Here is a 15,157-nt window from a genome sequence, read left to right on the forward strand (position 1 = left end):
TAATATTATGACTTTTACAATTACCACTGAGTCCAAATTTGCATTGTCTTAACCTACTCACCCTTATAATCCTGAATGGATCCCTTGCACTTTAACCTACCCACAAGACTGTAGTTATCTGTTTCCAAAAAAATAAAACATCAGACTTGAAACACTTAATGGTACAAACATAAATTCAGTCAAAGAAAAATAAAACATTAAATAATCATGGGCAATTTATCAGCAGCACTAGCTCAGTTATTCTGAGTGAACTGCAATACCGTTGTATTATCAAGATAGTGAATGGTGACAACTCAACTAAAGAGAGCTCCTTTATGCTTCCATTAATAATTACTCTTTACATTAGAGTGCCTTTTAGATGGGGATCTCAAAGTTAATCTTGAGGCTATAAAGAAATTAACCTTCAAAATACATTTGTGAGGAAGACGACCATTTTGATACCCATTTTAAAAAAATGGGATGACTGAGGTGCTAAGTGATTTGCCCAGTTCTCACACTGAGTCAGTGGTAGCTTGAAAGAGAACTTTGGAAACCTGACTTCTAGAGCTCTGCTCATACCACAGACCCCACTACCACCAACAGATATGTGTCAAATGCACATATGGTTTTCTGTTATCCAGCAATATTTTAGATACTTCTGGCTCAGTTCATCAATGTGTTCCTCCAGTTTTATGACAATAGAACTCTATTGACCTCAGTAGGCTTCTCCCAGCATAAAACTGGAGTACAACAGTGGTGAGTAAGGCCCATTGTGTTTATTAATAGTAAAGCAGGGTTTCCCATAGACAAAATAATAGATCTTTGCACATGATGAGCAGTGATTGTTTGAAGATATATATATTTCGTTAGTAATCATGAGAAATGCTCTGTTGTTCAAACCAAAGGGTTGCAAGCACAAGCACATCAGCTGATCTCATCTATTGCAATGGTACATAAAGAGAGATGTAGTTTTGGAGGAAACTAGAACCCAAACAATATAGAGCTTTAAAGATCTGAATCAGCACATGGAGCTACATATGGAAGTGAACAAGAAGCCAGTGCCATTTTGGGAGTACTGATGTAATATGGCCATGCCTGTTATATTCTGTGCTAACTGTAGCTTCTGAGTCACCGTCAAGGCTAGTACATGTAGAGATCATATTACAATATACCTATCTGAGTCGACAATGGCATAAATAGCTGTTACAAGGTCTATATAATATCAGAAAGTAATGGTACTAATCCTCATGCTAAAGGTGAAGAAAGACTATTACAGGCTTCTTCATTTTTAAAAATTATTGGCAAAGGGTGGATAAACTCCCACAGGACTGGGGTAGCGTTAACACCTCACAATGCCTTTTTCCTGGAAGTAGAGAACAGGCCCGAACTGGAAGAGAGAATGCCAGCACAGCTCTCTTAGGCATCATGCTATCAGATGTAGAGCCTAGGGAGCACCAAAAAGGGGTTGGACCTCTCTTGCAAGTGCCCCATGATCTAGACAGATGGATCCTGGTTTCCCTGAAGAGCCTAGGGCTTTCCAGCTTCCGTTCTTAGCCCTTCACAAATGCCTGAACTCACCCCTTTGAGCACAACATGCAGAGGAGACTCCTTGAGGTGAACCACAGGTTTCCACTAGGGGGGAAATATCTGGCCCTTTTAAATTCTGTAATGAGAAAATCTATCCCTATGCAAAAGGCAAGCAGAAGTCCTATATGCCACTAAGTCCCATATAAATCCTCAAAATAGGTCATAAGTGGTTCATATTCTTTGTTCTCCCCCATGTTCCCCCTCCCACACTCAAGAGTAAATTTCACCCTAAATATTTCCCTGTCCCCCCTCCAAATGCTTCAGTACATATTTTATAAACATTAATTAAAATTACTCATGAATATTATTTGAGTAACAACAAAACAGTAAGCTTTAGTGAGAAAAACACCCCAATCACCTTCCCACTCCCCATGGTCATTTGGGGATTACCATCCTACTCCTCTCTTGCTACCTTGTCTCACTCTCAGCTTCATTCCTCAGCTCCCTGTGTTGAGTCCTGTTTTCCTGTCCTCAGCAAGGACAAATCTACACACCCTACTTCTCTTCTTTATTAATTGCCACACCCTCCTTCTTCTCAATAGCTGCCCTATATCTTGTGGTTATTAGTTTTTTCATAATTAGACAAAGAGAGAGCATAACTTATGTTTAAGTGCTTTGTAAGCTAACAGTACGATATAACTGTTTTATAGATAGTAATTCCATTATCAGAGAAATTCAGTCTCCTAGTAAGGTATATCATAAAAGAGGGAAGCGAATATTAGAATTAAGAGAAATCACATTCTATATTCCTTCTCTAATGTTATGCTTATTGCTTTAACTAGTCCAACTAGTGTCAATTAAATGCAAAATCAGGCTGAGACAGAGAGACTGCATTCCAAATTAACCTACAGTAACCTGGATTATTTCCAAATTCTCAATTGGATGAATGGACTCATAGCCCACATACTGGCGGTGAACCAGTTTATTAAAGTGAGGATTAAGAGTCTCGTTCATTCATTAAGAGATATCTGCTCTGTTATGTATTCCACAGTGGGCTTGGGTTGGGGGGGACTGGTGTTTTTGTTTTATTGCCTTGCATCATAGCTTTACCATCCCAGAGATCCACTTCCTGGGAGGACACAGCAGTACATTAACTCTGCCACACCCTCCTCCTCAGGACTTTAGTAGTCTGGCCCTCCAGCCATGTCTCACTATAGTTCCCTCCCCTTTGAAGTATCAATAATCCAAACAAATAGTGCCCATCAAAATTGTGGTAGTCAACACACCATCTTCCTCCCATCCTGGGCTCCTCTTTGGCCTCACTCTTTTTCCAGAGCAGCAGCTCACAGGGCTTCCCTCAGCAAAATTAAAAAACTAGACAAAAATACAAACTATGCAACTTCCACCCACACCAGAGTTGAGTTTTTAGTCCATCTTAAATACTCCACAGTCCTCCATTCTTCAACAGAGTCTAGCCCACAGGGCTACCTCCCTAAAGTCTTGCACCTTTTCAAACGCCCCACACAGGAGCTAATTCCACTCCTGTAGTTTTCCCACAGTTCTCTCTTCACCTGGCCTCTGGCAGGCCTTCCCACACAGAGGGAACTCCAAGCCACCTCTTTCCAGGGTCTCCTCCCCCAACTGCACTGGGCTCAATGGACAGTCTTAGGGACAGTGACTGTTTATAACTGAGCAAGAGTGCTTCTATTGGCCATGGTTTGCATATCATTAATGTGAAAATATTTTCTCAGCCAATTTATTGCAAAAATGTCTTATGATATATGAAATTATATATTTTTCTGCCTCACACACCTTTGTTATTTAAAAAAAAAGATATTTCTCATAACCGTAATGGAATTCTGGATTTGAAAAAATGGGGATTTTCCTTTCTAAATGGCAAGTAGAACACACATCAACTTTATTTTTAAGAGTGAATGCAACCCAGCCAAGCATGTATTTCTTTATGACTACAGCCCTTGGTGGATTCCTAAAATAGTATTTTTATAATATATATTGCATCAGAAAGACCTTAGGGATGTTGTGTCCAATTAAAATCATGCTGAAATATAGCTAAAACCTATTTCTGAATATGTCCTCTCTGAAGAAGAATACAAACTTACATCCTTTTTGATACTAAAGTTTTTCCACTCTCACATTCACACCAAAGGTCTTCCTAGCTCCAGTCTTAAGGAGTTCCACAATTTCCCCCAGATAGCATATAGCATGACTATGAATAACTACAAATCATACTGGGAATAGAGACTAGCTACTATTGCTTTAGGAAACCAGAAATGTCCTTCAATCTGTAATACTCTACTCCGGGGGGAACTCTGTGCTACTGTTTGTGCATAATTAATGAGCTGCACATAGAAGTTTTTTTTCTGCACAAAAAATAAAAGTGCTGAAATGTTGCTGAAGTTCCACCTTTTTACCCACCTGACGGTGCTGTGGCAATAGAACACAGCAGCAGCTCCTGGCCAGTGAGAGAAGGGAAAGAGCCTGCCTTTTTCGCAGGTACTGTCAGGCCAGGTCAGGAGACAGGGGCTCTGGGGAGACAGACAGCATGGGGTGCTGCGAGGGGGATCAGATGGGGGATCATAAGGGTTAGGGGGGGAGGACAGACTGGGGCAGGGACTGAATGGGAGTGGAGGCACAGAGCCACAGGGACGAGGGAGGTGCAGGGCCACATGGTGATGGGGGAGGAGGTGCAGCGCTACATAGGCACAGAAGAATGGCTGGTGGGGGCACAGAGCTCCATGGGGACAGGGGGAGGGGTGCAGTGCTATATGGGGATGGGGGAGTGGGTGCCTGAGTGGGGGTGGAGGGACATGTAGACAGGGGGTAAAGGACACAAGAGGGTGCAGGAACACATGGGGACAGGGGCAGAATGGGAGGAGTCAGCCAGGGTCTGCTTGCGGGAAGCTCCCTAACAATCTCTTCCTGCCCCCTCCCCCCCCCCGCAAAAAACGGTTCCATACTTTTCCCATCCATACCTAAAAACCCTTCATGTTCACACCCAGGCTCCTTCCCAACAATTTATTTCCCTCTTCCTCAGCTCCTCCATTACCCCTGACTCCCCCAAGCCTTTGCACTTCTTCTGAGGGATGCGGGAAATACGGTTCTGTATTGTAGTTTAAATGAATTATTACTCAGAGCTCTGTATTAATATGCCTAGTAAGGAATCTATTTGTCAAAAAACATTTCCTGAATTTTTGTTGTTGTCTGTATTGTTACAGACATACTTGCTGTCAGATATTTTGAAATAAATGACCAAAAATAATTGAAACTGGTGTGATGATATTGTGCTATTTTGACAAATAAAATATGCAGAATGTTAAAATATTGTGTGCAGAATTTTTAATTTTTTGATGCAGAATTCCTCCAGGAGTAAATGCTCAGATCACACTCTATAGCATCCACAGATCACAAGCCTCCCTAGCTTGGGTAATGAAAGAGAAATTTTGGAATCAAATGTGGGCCTCCCTTATTATACATCAGAGCAATGTTAGACCACTGGTTTGTTTTTTTTTATGAGTAAATGTAACATGCTAAAACAACTTACATTTCATCCCAAGTGTGTTTCAAACAACGCATTTATACATTAAAATCAAACAAGACTACACTTTTTGATGTTAATTTAAACAGTTTATAATTATCATTATGGTCTGACTCTCACAGTCTTTCCTCAGTTATTATTATTTATTGACTGTATTTACTGACTGGACTAGGCTCCCCTGGGACTGAATGCTATATAAATGTAACCCAAAAACCTCCTGGGTGTGGTGTTCTGTCCCGTCTAGTGGCACAGAGACCACAGAGAGAAAGAGAGAGATATTAATGAGTCTGCTCTACAGCCTTTGCTAACAGCCATATGGCTTTTAGCTCATGCAGTAGAGGAGTGATGGGCAACCTGTGGCCCATCAGGGTAATCCACTGGTGGGCCACGAGACAGTTTGTTTACATTGACCATTGCCCAATGGCCCAGTGGTCCCCAGTGGCCGGGAACCGCGGCCTTTACTTGTGGGCCGCAGGTTGCCCACCACTTGCTCATGCATTTAGCTCCAGGGGTCCCAGGTTTGATCCTGCCCGCCAACGACTGGGGTCTGTCAGCGTTACGTAAATACAAACAGAAGGCTAATACCTTCCTCAATTGCTTATCATAAAAGACAATTCGTGTTTTGCCAGACTACAGTAGCAGGATTTGTCCCTTTCTTAGGTTACTTTCTTTTCAGATGAGAGCTCTCCTCTTTAAACAGCAGAGTATACAGTTTTAACTACAATTAAAGTCCATTGGGCCCATTTCTGAAATCCTTGTGAACTCCTTGTCCTTTAAGGGACTTCGGTGAGCAAACCTCTTTACAGCTCCTCCCATTTAGCTCAGTGGGATGTTTGGAGTTTTGCAGGAATGTAGAATTGTTGCCCTCATTTGCAACAACAGTGAATAAATTTTTCTTAAATTTTCTAGTAACAATTATAAAGGATTCTAGGAAGTACTGTTAATGTCCCTTTGCTTAGCAAACTGTCACCCTTTATCTTTGCCCAGCAGTCCAGAATTTCATTACAAAATTTGTCATTTATCAGAAGGTATTAAAAATACTGGAAAATCTCCTTTTATTAGTTGTTTTTGTTTTTTAAAGAAGGGTTCTTTAGTTCTGAAAAAAATAAAGGTAGGTAGGTTTTCATTCAGCACTTGCTTGCCTAATTTAAACCCTTTGTGCATGTCAGAGCTGGTATTCATGGCCTGTTTTGAACCTTTACTTGCAATGTGTATTGTTGTAGCATATTTGGGATCAATTGTGCTGAGTAAGCGTTGTTGAAGACTGGCACAACCCCAGCAGGTGCAGTGGGAGGCACTGTACCTCAGAGAGTATCACAGTCTCTTGGAGCTTCCTGGTGTCCACGGGGAAGTGAACCTTCTCTGCTACAGCACCCTGTTTGCTTTCCCAGCCAGATCCACTGACCTCTGTGGAAAGGTCAGGGTCATAGTTATGGCTCTTCCCTGCCACTGTTGTGGTGGCCAGTGCCCATACAGGTGTAAACAGACCTCTCAGAATAGGGTTATTGTGTTATCATTCAAAATACATCTGAGGGTCACCGCATCCCTAAACCACCGACCAAGATTTAGCAATGGTTCGTCACAGTGGAGGTATAATTTACTCGGCAGGCGAGAGCTGGGGGTGGTGGTGTGTTACACCATGACAAAAAGGTTATTTAATGGTAGCAAAGATAATATAAATGGTTAACCAAAAAAATAACATAATGGGGATTTTATTTAAACCAGAACAAATGGAACTGGATTTGACCTACCTACAACATTAAATAGATGAAGAATATAGATGTAAGCAGAGTCAGGATGAGCTCTACCCTGACATCTGGTGGTGAATTATGGCGAGTGTGGAAAAGAACTCCAGGGGCTGATCTTGTTTGCATAGGCACACCCACCCGCCTGGCATGAAACAACAGAAACTTAAAGTGGTTACTTTGGCTGGCGTAGGATCACCAGTTTCTCTGTTATTGGGGCAGGAAGAATAAAGTTTTGTTACCCTGATTCTGTGAATCAAGGCTAGTGGAACTGTTGTATGACAGAAGGACTGAGTGAGTCCTTCACCATTACCTGAGTAGCACTTGCTTGACAAGGGGCATGGGTTACAAAACCCAAGGAATTGAGAGAGGGCGGGGACACGTATTTGTACCTGATGGTATGGGCCCTCCTCTGAGGGCTTGAAACACCAATTGCACCACTGCCTCTCTCCACTGCTGAATGTCAGAGCTAACTTTGATTCTATTAGGAGTTTAGTTACAGGCTGCTGAACTGAATTCACTTTGGGCCAATGGTGCACTAGCACTGGGGCTCCCCTACTAAGAGCTGAAATCACAAAACAGCTAAAGTTATTAAGAGCTGAGTGCTCTGTTAACTAATGGAGGAGCCTGAAGCTATATTGCTAAGCAGCTGGAGGAGCAATTTGTGGGGACAACTGGAGGAGTGGCATGGAGCCTTGCGGGGACGGTTGGAGCGGCCCAAGGAATGGCCAGCAGAGCTGTTTGCGGGGGATGGCTGGAGCGGCTCACAGGTCGGTGAGCGGAGCGGAGCAGCTCGTGGGACGGCAGGAAGTGAACTGGCTTGTGGTGAAGGCTGCGGCGGAACCCCACAGAGAGACAGCTGGCCGGCCTTGGGTCATGTAAGGTGCCCCTTAACATCCTATGTGCCCCCCTTTTACTCTGGGGCTGCACTGACCAGGGACAGAGACTTTGGGGGTTGTTGAACTTTTGGGATTTTGGGGACGCTGGGTGATTTTTGGGTTGCTGGATTCAAGAACCAAAGGGAAAGGATACAGCCCAATTTGCTGGGGTGGGTTTTTTGCTCATGGTTTGTGTTATGAGTCCTGTTTGTGGTGTTTTTTCCAATTTAATGCTGATGTCATTTACCTCATGTTATTGAACATTTTCTGCTACACTAAGACTCCGTGCTTGCGAGAGGGGAAGTATTGCCTCTTAGAGGCACCCAGGGGGTGGTATGTAATTGTCCCAGGTCACTGGGTGGGGGCTCGAGCTGGTTTTGCATTGCGTTATTGAAACGGAACCCCTAGATACAGAACCCAGCCCTTGTTGCTGCCAACTTAGATGGGCAGAAGAGTTACATAGATAATAAACAAAATTAGAACAATTTGAATATATACATATATACACACACAAACATATATACCCACACACACAGTCTCTCTCTAGCTTACTACTAAGTGTACTTAACTAAATGTAACCTTAATAAAGAAATATATCTATCTCTATCTTTGCATGCATGGGCCTCTTTTAGGTTATTATTATAGTTCAAGGTTCCCCTTTCCCAAATCTCTAACTTAGTGCTGTCTAATGCCCAACTCAGTCTTTGACCCTCAAGTGCCTCTCATGACTTCCTGAAAAGATGGACTGGACTGCAGTGATTCTTGCTTGCAGGGGTGCACATTAGACCAGACCCATGGGATCTGAAGGACCTTTGGTTTTCCTGTTCCGAATCTCCGGGACAACATGAATCAATGACAAGAGATGACCAGAACCGATGATCAGGAACACACCATCAAACACAGATTTACTCAACCAGCCAGCTTCCAAATGAAGGGACCTTCTCCTGCATGTCTGCCTGTCCTGCCCTCACCCCCTGCCCACGTTTCTCTTACTTTACTCACAGACTCTTGATTTTTTTCTGTCTCTATCTTTTAGTCTTCCCACTGCCTGCCTCTGTCCCTTCACCATCCCCCTCTTCTCCTCAAATTGTCAGTTTCCCTCCTGCTGAGGGGAGAGACCACCTCCTCTCCATAGAGAAATGACAGTGCATTCACCTGAGCACACCCTAAATCATATGGCCCCATACACAGTCGAATCCCTTTACTGTATTTACATGGGCTACAGGAAGGACCAGTCTCTAGCACTTAAGGGAGGGCTGGACTGCAACTTTGGTTGCTGTGTGGGATTGACATAAATAGGGAGGCAAATATAATATACCGAGTACAGCGGCAATGGTCAGTGTCAAAAAGTCAACATTTACCACTGTGTTTTAACTCTTGGTATCTGACACACTGTAATATTTTCCTATCGTTAGAATAGGAGATAATGCTGGTATCTTGGGACACTACCGTGTGGTAACTATCAGTAAAATGTCAAATTTAAAATGGTGACCACTGTATCTTCTGATCTCTAATGTTTGTTTTGTGACCTCTACATTAGCAAGCCAGATCACCAAGTAGGAACTAGATATTACTTTGGAACATGTGTTCCAAGACCACACAGAACTGAGATGGCAGCTAATGAAAGATGTAACCTTGTTTTTGTTCGCATGCAGGGCCGGCTCCAGGGTTGTGGCCGCCCCAAGCAACAACAACAACAACAAAAAGCCGCGATCGTGATCTGTGGCGGCAATTCGGCGGGAGCTCCTTCGCTCTGAGCGGGAGTAAGGGACCGTCTGCCGAATTGCCGCCGAATAGCTGGACGTGCCACCCCTCTCCAGAGTGGCCGCCCAAAGCACCTGCTTGCCAGGCTGGTGCCTGGAGCCTGCCCTGTTCGCATGTTCCAGCGGTGAATGTTAAAAGCCTCACCTTTTAGCATGAAGACACTATCAAAATGAAACAGGGTGCTATTATTTCTTACAAATGTGACCTTTATGAGGAGCCAAACAGTGACAGTGGTCTGTTAGCCATTGTTGAATGCCACACGTGAGCGAAAAAAATCAGTTTTCTAAACCTTGAAAGTCACCTACCACATTTTTGGGGCATGCATAGTCATTAAATGAAAGGGTGTCCCTAGCCTCTGTTTGCCAGAAGCTGGAAATGAGCGACGGGATGGATCACTTGATGATTACCTATTCTGTTCAGTCCCTCTGGGGCATCTGGCACTGGCCACTGTCGGAAGACAGGATACTGGGCTAGATGGACCCTTGGTCTGACCCAGTTGGGCCATTCTTATGTATTCTAATGAGAAAGATACACTTGTTTTATGGATGTCCCATTCAACTTAAGTATTCCCTTTACCATGCTACAGCTATGCTGTGGCATGGCTGACATCACAAATGCACAGATTTGTCACATTCTTTTCACTTCACTGACTTAGACACAACATGCCACAAAATGCTCACCTACTGCTTCCATTCAGAATCTGATTACTCAATAAAAGTAAATGGTACTTGATGGCATGAACAATATAGCAGTTACAAATATTTGGCCTAGATGTTATATCTAATATTAATAGAAAACATTGTTAGAGATAATATATTGGGAATAAAATTTCAGACCAGCTGGTTTGACCCAAGTCTTCTAGCTTAAGCATAACTATGACTTAATTTATCTGAGTACCGGTACATTTAAGACCACTACATTCAGATGATGAGAAGAGCTGCTATTTGTCAGGAGAAGCAGGGTACCTTAGTCCAAGAACATTTGTAATATTAACCCCACTTCTTTGCATTTATATAGTACTTTTCATCCCAAAGAGCTTTTAAAAAGGTTGGAGAGTTACCTCCATTTTATAGATTTATATAAATGACACGCCCAAGATTGCACAGCATGCCAGTGGCAGTCAGAACTAGTAACTAGGTCTCTTGACTCCCAGTCCCATGCTTTAATCACTAGATCAAACTGCATCCACATATGTAAATTTAGAGACAAATGTAATTCTAGTTATTGGTTAAAATACTGACCACAGATAAGGGGAATACAAATATAGGAACTACTCTCCCTGCCATCTGAATGGAAGTCTGCTTCCCTGTACATACACTGTAGATCTCCGTAGACTATGAAAGAATCTACCTATACCATTTCCTGACAGTAGGATTTTGCCCATCATCATGCTACACAACACTAACATAGCATTTTCTTCTTGAAAGTACTTATAAATTTTCACAACATGCCTTGGAGGAAGGTAAGTATTAGTAAGCCCATTTTACAGATGGGCAGCTAAGACAGAGTGTTTAAATGACTTGCCCACGGCTGCAGAGGTCAGGTGTTCCTAGCGCCCACTCTTGAGCTAAGGTCTATAGAATGCCTAAGTCTATAAAATGAAAACCTCCTTCTATTATGTAAATAGCTATATTTCTCATAAACACAGAAGTACAGAGGTATTACATCAGTAAGCATAGCAATAACATTTCCTCTTTAAATTAAAATCCTGCAGGTCTGTAGAGAGAGATTATTTTTACCTGTATTTATAGATCATTTTGTTTGGTAAATGAAGTTTCAAAACCAACTAGTGTTCGTACACTGCCTCTTGAGATATGTTTCCAGAAGCAAAATGGGGAAAAATTGCTAATAAATTATTTTGATGTAGAAATATTACCAGAATGTTTGTTTCCCTAGGGAGCAATATTGAAGAATATTTTTCACTTATTTGAACATAATTAAGAAGCATTTATTAAACAATTTATCAAAGTAAACAAAATGTTTTTGAATATTCTTTGCCTGGGAACACTTTGTTTTGCATGTAATATATGAGTACAATAGCTAAAAGATATCCATGCAACCTTAAAATTAAAGCTTTTCTGTGGTGCCTTTATTCTAGATACTTAAATATGTATATTCATAAATAATTCTTAAGTATAGAGAGACTACAAGCAAATTCTGTACTGCTTTATACCACAGAGCCTTTGGTACCTCTCTCCTTAATTTTGATCATCTTATGAAAAATTAATAGTATGGGGATACATTTTGGCAGATGCTGTTTCTGAGCCTACAACCAGCAAAAACACATCCATCACAAGTCATGCAGAGCAGAAGATGGCCTCAAAGATTCTGTGTCTTGGAAAAAGTCACAGCAACACCAACCTTCAGGGGCGTAACAGGGCACAGACTAGGGATCTGGGGTGTAGTGTGCATTTTTAAACACATACTATATCCACTCAGGCCTGACTGACCTCAGGCCTCAATGTATAGTTTCCATGCACAATTTTCCTACTCTTGAAAGGAACAAACTGTTCTGGTCTCAGCCAGGCCATGGGTGCACATTAATGCTGCTTTTTCAACCTATTGATGCATTCACTCTCAAAGGTAAGGCAAGGAAGAGTGTGCCTATGGTAACTAAATGTCCCAATTTTATAGGGTCAGTCCCAATATTTGGGGCTTTGTCTTATATCAGCACCTATTACCCCTCACCCTGTCCTGATTTTTCACATTTACTATCTGGACACCATAGGTGTGCCCATTATGTCCCTTTCCAGCATCCTGTTTGAATGTAGCCTTATACTTATGTACATGCAAGTTAAAAAATTTCTGTAAGAGGACATGAAAGTAAAATTCTTCATATTCTCTTCAGATCATAAATACATGTAACTGCAGATAGCCTAAGACCTGGCCAGTCTTCTCTGCAATACAGAAATGCCTAAAAGGTTCCACTTCTAGTTTTGGAAAAAGCAATAATAAATCTGTGTTTTGATCTTTTGTCATGCACTGGATATCTAAAATTTGTAGTTGTTCTGTAAATATATCTCACCAGTGCAAGTTGAACATTTATTTCCTGTTCTGGACTGATCGAAAGCTTTTCAATCTCAAACAAGTTATAACTGCCCATTTCAAAGGATTGAGAAATGCTTTGAAAATCTAAAATAATCATCGTCATAATACTTAGGACTTATCTAATGCTTTATATCTGCCAAACATTGCACAAACTAACTAATTAAGGGGCTTGGTTGAGTCTTTAAGGCTTTGCCCTGCATTGGGGGAGGTCTGAGATGTACTAAGTCAATGGAAACTCGGGGCGTAATTGTGCTTCAGAGAAGCTGAGTGACTCAGTGGGGAAATGGTTCTATTGTCGCCACTCCATCCAATGGAGCTGGTTTACTGTGAAAAGGAGCAAATGTTTTACCCTCCTTAAGAATGGTGCAGCTGCTGCCTGCTCTGTGAATCTGGGAGGTATTATATCTGCCTGAAGCAAAATGCATCTTGGAGCTCCAGCTAGGATGGTGCAACTACACACACAGCTCCCAACACAGGGATGCAGATTAATGACACAGTTATACAACTGCACCCTTTAAGGGTGCAGCATGCGCTTTTCTGCCAGACCAATTCTGTTTCGGATACATTGAAATGGGGATCTGCCAAGACTGAAATGTGCATGGTCTTCTGGGATATGCAATCCCTCGGAGGGTGCCCAATTTGTACAAAGCCCCAGATGTATAGCAGCCCAACTTATCCAGAAGTAAACTCTGCACTGTCAAACAGGCTACAAAATTACAAACAACCAAGAATGAGAGAGACTCTCCTCTCAAGCAGCTAGGCAGCAGGGAGATCTGATACTGCTTGAGAGGATAATTTTTCTCATCTTCTTTAACAATGCTCCCTTCCACTACACCATCCCATTCACAAGGGAAGACTTGTTCCAGGCCTAAGCTATTATTATTAGACTAACTTTGTGCTAGGAACCAAAGGGCTTTCTCACCCTAAATATTTCTACTTTTATTTATATATTACAGTAGCGCCTGGAGGCCCCAATCAAGAGTATGGTCACATTGTATCATACAAGTACATAAAACAACATGGACCCTATTGCAAAGAACTTGTCTGGAAAGGAGTCCTGGAAATCACTGTTACTAATGGTGACCCCCAACCTAGAAAACACTATCATAATAGACTCCTTTCTACAACCCTGGCAGTTGTCATACTGTGGAGAATTATCACTCTTTTGGTTCCTGTAGAAAGGGTTCGTCTGGGCTTGTCCCTCTCCGAGGCGACGGGGAACCGCCTCCCTTAGTCCCTGCACTGGCCCCTGGGGAATCAGTCGGCCACAGGAGTCCTGGCTCAAGCCATCCGGCAGGGGCTGAGCACACACAGGTAACAGTTAGCAGTTAACAGGCCCAGGCCCTGGGTCAGGGCGTGGCAGTAATGAGTCACAGCTCAGGCCCTTGGGCAGGGGCTGAACAAACACAGGTAACTAGCACATCCAGGCTTCAGGCGCCGAGCGGCCTGGGAGAGGGGGAGATTGCCACCCACGTGTTGGGTGGCAGGGGGCGGACGCAGGCCCTCCCACTCCACTGCATCCCAGCCCGGGACCCTAGCAGCAGCCAATGGCCCGCTGCTGTGTCAGTGGGGATCCCAGGCACAACACACTGACATGCATTCCGGCAGCGTTGCAGCCAGACTCAGGTCGGCTGCCTCAGGATTACTTCCCAACTCCCCCTCTGGAGGTATCTGGGTCAAAGTGGTGTCCTCAGGGGGGGTCGATCACCATTGGCTCCTTGGGGTAGCTGGTGAGGGGTAAGCTCAGCGACTCTTCTGGGTAGCTGGTGAGGGGTAGGCTCAGCGACTCTCCCACATGCTGATCCATGTCAAGCATTGGCCAGTCAGGCCAGTCTCCAGGTCTGCTGCTGGTTGCTGGAGTCTCCCCAGCAGGAGCTGGGCCAAAGGCATCTGGCCTCTCCAGTAGCTGCCTCTCGAGTGAGCTATGGGGTTGGGCTCTTATACTTCCTGTCCGGCACCTGACCCTCTCGGGGGCAGGCTTGGAGTGCTCTGGCTCCACCCACTCTGGTGTTTGGCAGAGCTCGTGCCTTTCTGGGGCGGCGGGGAACCACACCGCCTCCCTACAGTTCCATAGCCCATTTAACTCTTCTTCTTGGCATTTCTGTTGAGCAGAATCTTTATCTCCAGCTCTGAGAAACTGAGATAAAGTTTCTTGGGTGACCACATAAAGCTGAGTTTGCCATCATGTGGCTGCTTCCACAGGTTGTGCTGCTTTGAGGCAGTATTTCCTGGGATGCTTGTGGTGCAACTACAAAAGGCCTGTTTGGCCTGGATAGGACCATTTTATATGAAAATATTATTAGCCAGGGTAATTTTTATTCATTTAACCCAGGGATCGGCAACTTTTGGCACGTGGCCCGCCAGGGTAAGACTCCCATTGAAACCAATGGAAAGATTTCTGCTGATTGCAGTGGAACTTGGATCAGGCCTTCACAGCAAGAATAGGGCCCAAAGACTTTATATAGTAATGTAGGGTTACCATATTTCAACAATCAAAAAAGAGGACGGGAGGAGACCTGCCCCCATCCTGCCCTAGCCCCCCCCCCCCCCCCTCCCCCCCCCCCCCCCCCCCCCCCCCCCCCCCCCCCCCCCCCCCCCCCCCCCCCCCCCCCCCCCTCCCCCCCCCCCCCCCCCCCCCCCCCCCCCCCCCCCCCCCCCCC

The 15,157-nt window shown here is 43.8% G+C and overlaps 1 protein-coding gene across 1 annotated transcript in view; it reads right to left on the bottom strand.

Annotated features, from left to right (window-relative positions):
• The window catches only part of PTPRZ1 (protein tyrosine phosphatase receptor type Z1), a gene marked incomplete in the record, with an annotated part of 199,168 nt that overhangs the window by 167,188 nt on the left and 16,823 nt on the right, over positions 1 to 15,157 (bottom strand).

Source organism: Trachemys scripta, chromosome 1 (genome assembly GCF_013100865.1).
Source record: "Trachemys scripta elegans isolate TJP31775 chromosome 1, CAS_Tse_1.0, whole genome shotgun sequence".
Lineage (NCBI taxonomy): Eukaryota > Metazoa > Chordata > Testudines > Emydidae > Trachemys > Trachemys scripta.